General features: G+C 46.5%; 1 protein-coding gene across 1 annotated transcript in view; it reads right to left on the minus strand.

Annotated features, from left to right (window-relative positions):
- GPR20 (G protein-coupled receptor 20) overlaps positions 1-11285 on the minus strand; it is a 198143-nt gene extending 186858 nt beyond the window's left edge. Inside the window, exon 1 of the mRNA XM_069621711.1 lies at positions 11117-11285. The gene's annotated coding sequence lies outside the window, so the exon portion shown is untranslated. The remainder of the gene's footprint in view (positions 1-11116) is intronic.
- Between the last annotated feature and the right edge of the window lie 787 nt (positions 11286-12072).

The raw sequence follows: 12072 nt of genomic DNA on the forward strand, positions 1-12072 counted from the left end.
TAAACAAGACTGTACGAGACAGTGCTTTTCTCTTTAAACATCTGGCCCCAGATGATCACACGTTGCCCTTTTATAAAAAAGTGGAGCAAATTAAGGTATCACCAGTTGTGCTGCTTAGGTCAATACGGAATGGAGTCATGTTTTCACTGGGGCAAAAATTAAACAGTCTGTTTTGTTTACTATGTTTGCCGTGTAAAGTGAGCATAAATGGAGTAAACACATTTCTTTTTACGTTATGCAGCAAAAAAAGGCCTGATTCGCTTTTGCATTAAGGCATTAGATTTTGGATAATATTGATTTTGACAAAACCTGTTTGCACCATTCTATATTTTCTAAGTATTTGCTCAGTTTGTAGCACTGGTGCGAATGTTGGATAATCTGCCCTAGAGGGCATCTCAAATGTGTTCAGGCACCAAGAGATGCAGCCATTTGCTTTAAGTTACACTTTTGCTTTGGTCACTTGCTGCAGCCGGGGTTATGACTTATATGACAAGGTGCTGAGGTCAGCAATTTGCCACTACGCTGCATTACCTCTCCTTCCGACCTTTTATAAATACAAGGCTTACATATACGCACTGTTATAAAGTCAGGCACACATGCAATCAGGACATAGCTGTTATTCTTTGGGAATATATTTTAATTCTGGAAAAAGAATGCACTGGGCAATTATAAAGAGGGGTGGGGGGGGTCCGAAACAAAATGATTGAGGTAATGATGTGTTATTTATATAGCGCCTTAATCCAAAGCGCTATACAGAGCACATATTTACATACAACATCACCCAACCGAAATTGGTACTCATTTATCGACCTCTGAAGGATGAAAGGCTGAGATGGTCTTGCCGGGATTTGAACCTGCTACCTGCAGATCATGATCAGATCACAGCAGCGAACGCGCAACCCACTGAGCTATCTTACCAGCTCAGCAGCAGAATGCAACAAGCCTCCCCCATTAAACGTTCTGACTCTCCGGGAATACCTGGAGAGAGTCATACATAGCCCGACTCAGGCAAGGGTGGGAATCGCTGCTACTGTCCCAGGAATGATCACATTGTGTGACACTCACAGCCATAGAGATGTAATGGGAGCACAGCTGTGGATCCACCAGCAGATTAACCAACACAAGGTCTGTGTTAACCTTGCTCCCCTGTATCCCCCGCCTGCCACCCTCAATATCCCCTGTCTCCATGACCTTTCCTGTCCATCCCTAATAGTGCACCCTTCTAATTGCACCTGTGCTTGCGCATTCTAATACCGTATCCCCTGGCACAGCGGTCCGATGCCTCACAGCTAGGTTCGCACTATTAAAGCCCAGCACCCACACATGCACCGGAAGTGACCTCACTCCCTAAGTAGAGTTTATTCATTTCTTTTGGAGTTTTTTTGTGAAGTGCTACAAGGCAGTCTTCAGTCGCTTCAGGGCACATGGACAGAGGGGGGGGGGAGTGTGAATCTTACGAGTACTCAGTGGAGACAGGTGGACACTGGGTACCCACGTTCTTCCTCAGTCCTTCTTGTGATGCTGCATGTCGATGTAAAGTTCCTTCTAGTCCTCAGAAGGGACACACAGGTCACACAAGAGATGGAGCAGGGTATCAAGCACCTCAGCAGCTGGATATGAGTTCTGTTCAGTTGAGGTGGCTAGGGAGAACATTTCAGGCAGCGTGGACCACACATCTCTGTGTGCAGGAGTGTCTTCAGACCTTTCTGGAACCTGTGTCTGTGTGTCTTTCCCCGAGAAGAGAAAGATCGCCCTGCCATGATGAGAGGCCTTGAACCCACAATTCAGCTGCTTCCGTGAAATTGTCCCATGAGAGCTATAAGTTACCTTCAGAGTTATTTGTTTGTAGATATGAGTAACTCTCACGGAAATACTGCAATACCTGCCCCACGTTTTTCTGATGAAGCTACGTCTGAACCTTCAAGGACTAGCTCAGTGAGTCATGCCTCACTTAGAACACCTCTAGTGTGCGCTTACACATAAAGAGAGTTATGCCTAGTCCAGCTAACAACACCTGCAGCAACTTACTGGAACTGTTTCTAGACATGCTAAGATTAACTGGCGTTATGTTTTTTAGCTAGTCCAGACAGTGTTCACCCTTAGGCGCCAAGTGTAGGGTTGCTGAGTGGAAATGGAGGGCATCAAGCGCACCCTCTGACAAACTGGTCTTCCGCCTGCCCCAAAGGCAATACAGACTCTCTGTCCTCTCTAAGAAGAGTGCCCACATCCTAGCCCGCGTCTCTGCAGTATCTAACAACTTGGCCAAACCTTTTTTAAATCTGCAAGGAGCTGGCCAATCCTGCTGCAGTCTCTACCTCTCCTGTTCCCTGCCAGACCCTCTACACGGATTTGGCATCTAATTTCACCACTAAAATCCTGGACATCCTGTCCACTCTCTCTGCCTCTACCGCCTCTCCCTCTACCATTCCAGGCACCCCTCTGGCCATTTCTCCTCTGCCTTTCTCCACTTTCCCCCTGTTCACTTCTGACAAGGTTTCTAGACATGTCCGATCTATGAAAGTTTCGTCAAAGCAGGTGCTCCCCTGTTTCTCCAAAACCATTAAGGACTACATCAACACCCTTGCTCCAGCCTTGGCTGATTTCTACAATCCCTCTTTTTCCACTGGGACCTCCCCCTCCCCCAAGCAGTCCCCTGTGCACCTCCTTTTTAAGAAGCCCTCTGCCGATCCTTCCTCTCTGGCAAACTATCGCCTGATCTCCATCACTCCTTTCCTGGGCAAACTCCTAGAAAAGCTGGCCATCTTCCAACTTAATCTACATACTGAATCTGTGTGTTGTCTCCATGACCATCAATCTGGCTTCGGAGCAGCCAGAAGCACGGACACTGCTCTCTTGAACACCTGTGAAGACTTGCTTGCCAATCTTGACTCCTTCTGTCTTCATTCTCCTTGATCTATCCTCTGCTTTTGACATGGTCAACCACTCCACTCTGCTCAATCGTCTCTGTGACAACCCGGGCATCGGTAGTCAGGCCCTTGCCTGTTTGACCTCCTTGCTCACTGATCAACTCTCCCAGGTCCAACTTGGGTCTTTCCTCTTTTAGGCGGATGACACCCAGCTCTCCTTCAGGCTCCTTAAAGCCTCTTCTGCTCCTTCTCTCATACTAGACTGCTGTCCACAATTTAGGATGACTGGTGCACCTTCAATGATCGCTGCCTTAATGCCAGTAAGACTGAGATCCTCCTCAATGGGACACCTGCTCCTGCATTCCCTCTCTCACTCTGGCCGCCCACCCTGGGCCTTCTAGCTGCTCCTTCCTGTGAGGCTAAGAACCTTGGGGTCATCTTAGATTCCATCCTCTCCTTCTCTCCTCCTACGTCTCTAAGAAGTCACACTATCAACTGCACCTCATCAGAGGTATTCTTCCTTTTCTCACTTTCCCCCAGAAGCTCACTGTCTCAAGAGCCCTGGTCCTGTCTAGGCTGGACTACTGCAACAGCCTCTTTCTCAATCTGCCTGCCTCTACTCTTCGCCCTTTACAACTTATCCAGAACAGGACTTCAACACTTGTCCTTGGCCTCAAGCCCAGGGATTGTATCTCTCCAGCCCTGAAAACTCTCCAATTGCTCTCTGTGGCTGCAACGATCAGGTTCAAGACCCTCTGCATTGTCCACAAGGCTTCCTGGTGCCAGGGACCACACTACATCCAACTTTCTCTTCCTAAGCACTTTACTTCTCAAGCCCTCTGCTCATCCACCTCCAACTCTTTGAGGGTCAGACGCCTCTCCAGGATGAGAGTGGGGTTAGATCTCTCTCCTTGGCTGGTGCCGCCCTCTGGAACAGCCTCCCTGCGTCTCTCAAACTTGAGCAGGATCATCTAAGGTTCCGGAAGCAACTCAAGACCTTCCTTTTCGCCACCGCTTTCTCTCTCCCGCTACCCTTGCTGATGTCCCTGTTTGCCGCACACTCTGGTTACCTGGCCACCCACTGACATTACGGGACCATGCGCCTGCATGACCAGATGCCCTTGCGCTGCCTCTGGGCCTCCCAACCACATAAGGGATTGTATCTGCAACCCTACAGTCCCCTGACTCTCCGCACTTATGAGCCATAAACTGAAGCACTTACGAGCTACTTGCACTCTCCTCTCCCCTTGGCACCCCTCACTCACTTGCGCAATCTGAATGACACAAGGCCTAGTAAGATCGTTGTTTTGTCGTCCTCTGTCCCCCCTTCCTTGTCTTGTCGCGCCTAGAAACACTTGTGTACAGGCGCGTTATAAAGACCTATCATATCATATATGTACTTTTATCTAAGCCAGGCTTAACTCATTTCATGCATTTAACTAGACCAGGCATATCTCATTATGTGTACTTTAGCTAAGCCAGGCATATCTCATTATGTGTACTTTAGCTAGGCCAGGCATATCTCATTATGTGTACTTTAGCTAGGCCAGGCATATCTAATTATGTGTACTTTAGCTAAGCCAGGCATATCTCATTATGTGTACTTTAGCTAGGCCAGGCATATCTCATTATGTGTACTTTAGCTAGGCCAGGCATAACTCTTTTTATGTACTTTTATCTAAGCCAGGCTTAACTCATTTCATGCATTTAACTAGACCAGGCATATCTCATTATGTGTACTTTAGCTAAGCCAGGCATATCTCATTATGTGTACTTTAGCTAGGCCAGGCATATCTCATTATGTGTACTTTAGCTAGGCCAGGCATATCTAATTATGTGTACTTTAGCTAAGCCAGGCATATCTCATTATGTGTACTTTAGCTAGGCCAGGCATATCTCATTATGTGTACTTTAGCTAGGCCAGGCATAACTCTTTTTATGTACTTTTATCTAAGCCAGGCTTAACTTATTTCATGCATTTAACTAGGCCAGGTTTTCCTCGTTATATGTCAGAAATGACCCATTACATGTACTTTTAGCCAGGCCAGGCATAACTCGTGATAGGTACTCTGAGCTTGGTGAGGCTCATGTCATTTGAGATTCTGTATTTTGAACAAAGACAAGCACAGTTTATTACGCACACTTGTACAGGCATTACTGATTTCACTTACTTCGAGGTGGAAAAAGGCAAGCGTAGCTCATTGTAAATACTTTTCGCGCGACAAGTCATAACTGATTACATATGCATTTATCCAGGTTAAGCATAAGTACGTGTAGTGAGGACTACCGGTACAACAGGTTGCTTTAGTTAACGTATATATATATTGAAGTTTATCTGTATAGGTAGGATGCCCGCCGCGCGCGTCGCTGCCACGGTCTTGCAGTTTTAGGCGCCACTGCGTCACCGCGCTCGCGAACCTCTTCATTCTCTCCTTCCTGGCACCCTCACAGTACTTTTAGCTAGGACAGGAATTACTCATTTCATGTTTTTGAGCCTGGTCAGTCATAACTAATTTCCTTTATTGTAGCTAAGCCAAGCATAGATAGTTATCTGCACTTTTAACTTAGTCAGGTGTAACTCGTGTCATGTATTTTTAGCTGGGCCATGCATAATTTGGAATCAAATTTAACTAGTGCAGACATATTTTGTTGAAATAATTTTAGCTTGTTCAAGTATAACTAATTGTGTTTATTGTTAGCCACACGAGGCAAATGTCCCCTTTGTTTTTATTTTAAATAGGCCTTTCCTAGCTAAAAGTACTTATGCCTGGGGAGTATGAAAATAGCTAGTAGCCTGGACAGGGCTGGCTTTCCCATCACGTTTCCCCTGTCAGGGACACATGGCTTTCCCCTCCAACAACAGGGCCTGTCTGTAAACCCTGCATGCCCTGATGTGACATCTTTTATTATCCTTCCAATCCTAGCATTCTAAATGTACATGCCCTTAAACGTCATCCGTCATAAAGCATCTTTCAAGCCCGTGACCTTTCTCATCGTCTGGGTCACGAATCCAAAATTACTTGTGGGTAAATAAAAAAGTAAACTACAAAATCGAGAGAAGTCAACTGTCCTTGGTGAATGTGCATGAGGGAGAGGGCTTTCTGGCGCGTGTGAACCCGCCTGACAGGGGCCGGGCTCGGGACGAGGCGGCCATCCCTGCCCCGCTGGAATGCTTGGAACACGCGGCTCTTCCACCAGAGCGCTCCGGTTAGGGGTCCGCGAAGTCCCGCAATAATGCGAGTCCTGGCAGAGCGGGGGGGGGGGGGGGTCTCCACAGTGTCCGAGCTGGGAGAACAAGGAGCGCGGAGAGGCGGCCTTCTCTGGGGGCGCCTCTATAGCCCAGAGGGTCTGCAGGGGAAGCGCGGCAGCTGCACGGAAGAGGTCCATTCCTTTATATGCCCATCTGTCTCAGGACATAAGGACAGGCATGTCACCTGTCCTCTTTTTTACTCCTATTGTGGGTTGCAGCCCACCATGCAAAACCTAGAGGGTGGGTGTAGCGCCTAATGCGTAGTTCGGGAAAAGAGTCATCATTTACACGTGTGCAAATTACGGACGATTCTGCACGAAGTGTGCATGTGCAAATTAGGGACGATGCGGCACAAAGTGCAATACCCATGTGCTTGGTTGCTGGAACTAACCAGTGTGTGCTGCGTTCACACAGAGTCACCCCAGTTATGCCCTCGCCTTTAGCTGGTCAAGTGGCACAGCGAGTAGAGCGCTCGCTTTGACATCCGTGCAGAGCCTGCTAACGCAGGTTCGAATCCCGTACTCAGCCTTTCATCCTTCAGAGGTCGAATCCCGTACTCAGCCGTTCATCCTTCCGAGGTCGATAAATGAGCACCGCACACGGTGGGTAATAATAAGCAGCCCTCAGATACCTGAGGGTTCGTAGCGCTATATAAATGCCAAATTATTATTATTAGAATGGGGTTCGCTCTGCGTTTTGTTAATCGAATCCCGCAGCAGGGCCGACTCACCCTCATGCGGATGCTTACATTGAGTAATAACACCTGTTATTGTAGCGCTGAAATCACACACGCAGCGCTAAAACCACTTATCATTATTTGGATTATTATGCACATAAAACTTTCACCCATCTCTGCTGAGTGGGCATTAATAGCAGAGTGGTGTAAGACAGCTCAGCAGGTTGGGCGCTCAATGCAGCAACATGAGTCTCAAGCACGGAGTACCTATCACGAGTTATGCCTGGCCTAGCTAAATGTGCATGCAATGGGTCCTTTCTGGCCCAGCTAAAAGTGCATATGATGAGTTAAGCCTGGCTTAGATAAATTACATATAATGAGGAAAGCATGAAATGAGTTAAGCCTGGCTTAGATAAATTACATATAATGAGGAAAGCCTGGCCTATGCATGAAATGAGTTAAGCCTGTCTTAGATAAATTACATATAATGAGGAAAGCCTGGCCTATGCATGAAATGAGTTAAGACTGGCTTAGATAAATTACATATAATGAGGAAAGCCTGGCCTATGCATGAAATGAGTTAAGCCTGTCTTAGATAAATTACATATAATGAGGAAAGCCTGGCCTATGCATGAAATGAGTTAAGACTGGCTTAGATAAATTACATATAATGAGGAAAGCCTGGCCTATGCATGAAATGAGTTAAACCTGTTTTAGATAGGAGTACATATAAGGAGCGTGTGATCTGCTGGACACAGGTTTGAATCCAGGCAAGGCCAACTCAGCCTTTCATCCTTCCGAGATCGATACATAAGTACGAACCTTGATTGGGTGATCGTTCTATGTTAAATTGTCCTATTTACAGCACTTTGGTGAAAGTGCTATTTGAATAACAAATCAAATCAAACATCCGCAAAATGGGACTTCTGTGCGTTGCCAAACATTTGCAAATGTGTTCCCCCTCTTATCTGCCCAATACACTCGCTCATACCTGAACGGCCTGGGTTTTCGTTGAGCGTTTGTCCAGTTGCCGAGGTTCAGGGATTTTCGGTTCCCCTATCACAGTTTATTTTTTGTTTGTTTGAGGTTTTGACAATCGCATAAATATTCCTTTCCAAGCAGCAGCCAAAGATCAAGAGAGCACAGTTACTGCTTTGGGAATTGTGGGAACTGGACGAAAGGGCCCGGCAGCGGTAGCGGCGGTTGTGGGGTGTTCCTGGGGAATCCTCCCTGTCACCCTAATCAAGCCCAGCTCGGGTCCACACAGTCTGGCCCTGTGCCCATGTCTGGGGGCTCACTCCCTCTCATCAACCCCCAACCTCAGAATCTCTCCAGGGTTAGGTTCACAGAAGGATGTGGACTAGAGGCTAAGATTTACTGTATGGTGACCGGCTGGATCCCGTTCCATATCAATGGATAGTTGAACATGGAAAATGTTATTGACCTCCTCTCGGCCAATTAGAATGTTTACAGTGGAGTCAATAACTACTGGTATTGACTGCATTCTGAATATTCTGTCTTTAGAAGCAGACAGGGAAACAACAATGTGATTTCCAGGCAAGATTTTGTTTCAACAAGACACTTCCTCGCGGGCAGGATCTTTTTGTGCTGCAACATAGTATTTAACACAAAAGAGAGATCTAAAACATTGGAAAATGCTTTCAGTCTCTTATAGAGTCGGTAAAATAGCTCAGCGGGTTCAGAGCTCGCTGCTGCGATTTATGTGTGATATGCTGGTCACAGGTTTGAATCCCTGCAAGGCCAAATTAGCCTTTCACCCTTCTGAGGTCGATAATGAATACCAGGTTCGGGTGGGATGACGATGATGTTTGTAAAATATCTTCTATGTATAGCGCTTCGGCGTGAGCGCTATATAAATAACAACTCATCACAGAGAAACCGTTTATTTTTGCATGACACCTAATGCATGCTCTTGTTAAACCTGTTCCGGTCCAACCAAATTGCAATTTAAATGCTTAACGTACAAAGACAACCATGTTATTTAAATACCACAAAATAGAACCACATTTAATTTACTCAGTATCTCTGTTTACTTTAGCACCGTTTTTTTTACGTCACCACGAAAACTCCAAAACGTGTCTTGCTACTACCACCATGTGCTAAGAGCTTTATAGACTTTGGGAGGGGTCATTATCACTTGGGATAATGACCCTTCCCCGTTTATAATATAGACCTCCAATAGCTGAAGTCAAAATATTACATTTCTATTAAGTGCACTGCATTTGGTGCTAGAATATCAATCCCCTATTCATTGCATTGGGTTTCTGGGTAAAATAACTCATGCCTTTTGACCAATGCATTTTCCATAAATAGCTCAGTTGCTCCATTTTAAACCGGGAGAGACCCCCTCACCATACCCCACTTTTCTGTTCAGCTACCCATTTCCCCCTGACCTCTCTCTCTCTCTCTCTCTTTCCCCGCTTGCATTACTATTAAGGCCAATACTTTGAAATATTGAACCTGTTGCACTCTTCTGTATAGCTACTTTATTTTCCACCCAATAGTTTGACCTCTCACCTCTGTACCATGTCATGGCACTGGAACAACACTCTTTCTGGTCCTACATGTTCATTTATTAAATGGCTGCCTCCTGGGCCCTGTAGCCTTTATTACCTTCAATTTCACAAGTTGGACCGAGGCACCTGGTATCAGGGAGTCAGCCCCAGCAACAAGTGCTGTCTGTGTCAAAGAGAGTCATCTGGCACAACGGGATCTCTATTTTCAAATGAATATTGTTCATAACATTTTTTGATAAGTTAGCTCAGCATGCTATGCGCCTGCTTCAGAGATGTAGACACAGGTTTGAATCCTGGCTGGCCTACTCATCCCTTCACCATGACGAGGTAGATAGATTAAGTGCTAAAATTGGCGAATATTGGCACCGGTTTTTACAGCACTTAGAAGCGGGAGAAATCTGGCATGCAGCACTATATGGAGATTTAATGAGTTATCATTATTAGAAGTAATTTGGTAGTGAGGTATAGCTTTGAAAAGCGGTAAAACACTGTATATAGGGGCGGGGGGAGTGTTGGGGTACGACCTAAATGCCGTTTACAACGAGCGTGTGGGTGAAAGGAAGATGCGAGTGTTCTGATCCCGGCTCTCCCTTCTACGACGTCGTGTGATCCTCTGCCAATCACTTTCTCTTCTTGAGTCAAAGTATGTGCCCCACAAACAGCATGGCCTGGGCAGTGTCAACCCCTGTAGAAGAAATGCTGCCATGGCAACTTCGAAGTGCTTGGAAAGGAGTCCAGGCGCTTTACACACGGGGACATTTGCTGAGATAAGTGGAGTTAGTTAACAGCCCTAGGGCTCATCTAATTGCTAAGATATAATGGGATGCCTTCAACAGAGAACGATGACACTCAGGATGTGAACGCTTTTATGATAACTTGCATAAACGCAGGAACCAACATTGTGAGATAATGACAATGATATTAATGATATCTGAAAAAGAAAATATCTCACTGCAAATAAAGACATTTATGTCCTTCCAATGATGAAGATGTTTCAATGCACTTCATTCAAGCAAAGTGTATGGGAATGCAATCAGAACCCTTTTTACGATTCGGCGCAATAAATGGTGCAGATTGTCATTTTAAAAGCACGGCCAGTTATTCTTTGCTAACACAACCTAAATAGGCAGTTTATCTGAAATGTTTAATACTGAGGTTATCTTATTTTTAAGTGCACCTGTTTCTGGCAAATAATAACCATTGTCACACAGTGTGAGTAACTCCATCTGCCCAGGATAACACACTGCGGTCAAATCAGAGAAGCCGAGACTGTCACCCAGGCTTCCAGCTTCCTCGGCCCAGGCGAAGAACAGCACAGCTTGTGTACAAAAGACATGGACATGCACGTGCAGCCTCATTATGCTGACAGTAGTGACAAAAGTCAGCCCACAGCATATGTCAACCTGTATTTCAAGTATGACAACCAAAGTGTCCGTTTTAGTTCAATGTATGAATCATTAATTCAGTTTACATGGTTAATGTGCTCTGAGGTGGCTCAGAGCAAAGTAGCGCTATAAAAACATGCACAAAATAATAGTGCTATAAAAACACAAATAAAATAAAAGTTGTGCACTCTAGTTAGTCTTTGGAAGGTAGTGATCAAAATGCACAATTTAAAACATTTAGAAATCTTATTATCACTGGGCAAGACTGGGTGATTCTTAAGCTAATGGCAACCCCCCTCCCCAGAACCCCCAGGATGTGAATGTTTCTGATCCATGGGGTGGGGGCATGGACTGCACAGCCTGTCCCGGGCCCCTGGCAGGGCACAAGAGAGAGTACTTACGGAGTCTAGGCGAGGCTGCTACGCTGCGGCTCCCCCAGCGTGGATCCCAGGATCCTGGACCGAGTGACAGGCATTTGCGTTCTAGCCCTCGCAGCCCCGGAGGAAGAGAGCACCCAGGGCTGACAGTTTACTTTAGACCTGACGTCACTCCTTTCCCCGGCAGCATCCACGGCGAGTTCTGCAGCCGGGCAGGTCCTGGGGTGGGGGGGGGCGGTGGGATGAGGGGGCGATGGAAATGCCTCTGCAGAACCCGGCAAATGGACTGAGAGTGGGGCGCAGTGTGCCCTGCACGCAGGGGGTCTGTGGCAGCTTCGCTGGCATTCTGTGAGGGCACAGGAGGGGGTGGGGGATACCGACCACACACCCACGGGGGACCAGGAGCCACAAACACGAGTCGCTGGTTCTATACTTTTTCCTTTCAGATGGGGAGGGAGATAGTGGACGGTGTCTAGTTAGATGGGGCTTGAGGCGAGGGGAGTACAGGTCAAGTAACCATGGGAACCAGCATCACACTCCTCCTCCCAAAATGTTTTTTTTACTATCCTTGGGCTACCTCAGCCCCTCCTGTTTCAATGGCTCTGATGCCCCATTGAACACAAGGAAGCGTGGCCTTGATTTCTGTCTAGTAAACAACCTCACAATACCCAACGAGACACCATGAAACAATGTTTTCTTTTTTATTTTATTGCTTAAAGCGCTGACCTAGCTCGAGAGTTGCGGAGCGCTGCCCAGGCCATGAGTAGCCAGCTTTTGGGCTGGCGTCTTTTAACAGTAACGCGGTACTGTCAGTTGCGGTCTGTGGGTTGGTCGGTGCCTCCATCACGATTAGTCCTTGGTCACGGATTGTTGAAAAAGCCACGTTTTGAGAGCTTTTGTGGAATTGGAGAATTGTAGTGGCATTCTGATCTGATACGCGCATCGAGTTCCAGAGGGTGTGTGGGTGAAGACAAGTGTTG

Source organism: Ambystoma mexicanum, chromosome 5q (assembly GCF_040938575.1).
Source record: "Ambystoma mexicanum isolate Mex_15411 chromosome 5q, UKY_AmexF1_1, whole genome shotgun sequence".
NCBI lineage: Eukaryota > Metazoa > Chordata > Amphibia > Caudata > Ambystomatidae > Ambystoma > Ambystoma mexicanum.